Raw genomic sequence first — 2371 nt, forward strand, 5'->3', positions numbered from 1 at the left:
TATCAGAGTGCTCTGTTGACAAAGGTAGTTTTTTGTTTTTGTTTTTCTGAGTGAATTAATAACTAAGCCCTTTAGGCAGAACTAGATTCTCACATGTGTAGTTAGGAGAAAAACACACATGTGGGTGGGAGCCTCAGCATAGAGACTGATAAACCACAGCCCGGATGCTTGGCTCGCTCGTTGCTGCGTAGGAGCTGGACCAGGAGGAGGTCAGGTCAGCATTGAAGCAAGACTGGGTGGGGGGGACTGTCACCCCTTGAGTCCAGCCTCGCTGCGGGGGACACCACGGGAGGAGAGAGACTGGTGGGCAGGGCAGCAGCAGGGAGACTTCTTTTTTTTTTATAATTGCTGAACATTTTTAATATTTCTGTCATTTCACAAAACATCTTTTGTTTTCATTCTACACATGATACCATCCAATAATGTCCCAATACTTTCTTCTCGTGAAGATAGTTTATATATCTTTTTGACTTCCGTAATATTTGTTATTTCAGGGAGATTTTTGAGAGAAACTTGATGACCTTCTACCTGAGATATTAGGTGTTCTTGATTTATTTGTTTTTCTCCCTCTTCAATATAAGCAATCAGAACTGAAGTGTCACTTGCCGAGATACCAAATTTTTTCAAGGCCTCTGAAATATTGTCATTTGGGGAAAGATTGAAAATAATTTCAGTAGATAGAGTTCTTGTCTTCATTTTTCCCAGTTTGTAGAGGTGAACTGCTTTGTTTGCTGCCACAAGTATCTGAACTGCATCGACAGTCACTGTAGGATTTATTAATGAGCCATCAATGGCACCTTCCATGGCCTTTTGTCTCAAGTCTCCAGCATTTTTTACATCTTTAAGTAACAGAAATGTCACCCTGTATTCAGGAAATAGGTCCAGCTGATACGTTAACTGCATTTCATCGATAGGCAGGGTTCAGTGCCCCCAGAATCCAGGACCAGCTCCCTATCCCGCGAGCTCCTCTGGCACAACTTTGGTGAGTCGTGGCCGTATCGGGATGGTGTATCGTCAGCTGACACATCAGGGAGAGGCTAAGCGGATCATTGCCGGGCTGCACCCCAGGGCCGGGCCTCGGGAGGCGCTCGATTAACAAGGACGCCGAGAATCACATCCGTGGCCTAGAAAATGGGTGCCGGGGCTGGCAGGGCCCTTTTTTATTGAGCAGCTACTGCATCCTGTGTGTTGTGCTCCGTTCGTACACCTGTCCCCTCCTGTCCTGTCCTCCTTACCAAGCTGCTGAGTAGAGCTTTTCCACAGGAAAGGGTGCCGTGTAGTCTAATCACAAAACTTGGCATTAAAATTACTTTCCAGAGATACCGTAAGAGTGCTTCTCTTTTGTCTCAGATTATTAGCAGGACCTAGAAGCTTAATAGCTGAGACCTGGGATGCCTAATTTGTCCAGCTCGGTGCTGGGCTTGACTCACTGGATGGCCTTAGTGAAATCATTTTCCATCTGTGAGTGCGTTTCCTTGCTGTTAAGTCAAAAATTAAAAATACGTATTGTCTTCATGGGTTATGGTAAGGACTAGCTGAGTAATCTTTACTAAGAAATTGCAACTTTTTAAAGGAAAAAAGGTATTTCATCACAGAGGAAATCTGTTTGGGAGTTGCCTGATCCTCAAGTGATACGATATCAAATAAAAAACGTTCTTCAGCCTCCTCAGTGAAACCTGGACTCCCTCCAGGTTGCTTGATGCGGGCTAGGAAATGGTTCAGTGGCCCGAGCAGCCCATCCCTCCAGCCGGCTGGCTTCCAGAGGACACGGTGTGCTCAGGAGGGGGCAGTCTGTCTTAGGCGCCTCCCCGTGGGGCTTCGCCCTCTCCCCCCGCACCGCCAAGCTCACTCTCGCGAGAGCAAAATCCACCGCCCATTTTCCTTCGAAACTTATATGACCCCGTTTTTTTGGCTGCAGACACATCTAGTCTGAGAAGCAGTGGCTTTTCTAATTTTAAACAGGAAATGCTGCGCCACTTACATTATTATTATTTATTTTTATTTATTTATTTATTTATTTTGCGGTACGCAGAGGCTCCGGACGCGCAGGCGCAGCGGCCACGGCTCACGGGCCCAGCCGCTCCGCGGCACGTGGGAGCTTCCCGGACCGGGGCACGAACCCGCGTCCCCCGCATCGGCAGGCGGATTCTTATCCACTGCGCCACCAGGGAAGCCCACATTATTATTTTTTATACCTTTATTCCTGCCTTTAACTTGAGCGGCAGATTCTCACAGCTAAGACGGTTTCAAGAGGCAGATTAGAAGAGTAGATAAAGCCTGAATTTGGAAGGCAAGAGGTGAGCTTGGCTACCGACTCTCTCACCGCCTTGGACGCGTAGAGGCGCTCTCAGAGGAAAATGGACAACCAAGG

At 47.4% G+C, this 2371-nt stretch overlaps 1 pseudogene; it reads right to left on the reverse strand.

Annotated features, from left to right (window-relative positions):
• Positions 1-304: 304 nt before the first annotated feature.
• On the reverse strand, positions 305-903 carry LOC131744166 (EKC/KEOPS complex subunit TPRKB pseudogene; annotated as a pseudogene).
• Positions 904-2371: the final 1468 nt, after the last annotated feature.

This window comes from Kogia breviceps, chromosome 17 (assembly GCF_026419965.1).
Source record: "Kogia breviceps isolate mKogBre1 chromosome 17, mKogBre1 haplotype 1, whole genome shotgun sequence".
NCBI lineage: Eukaryota > Metazoa > Chordata > Mammalia > Artiodactyla > Physeteridae > Kogia > Kogia breviceps.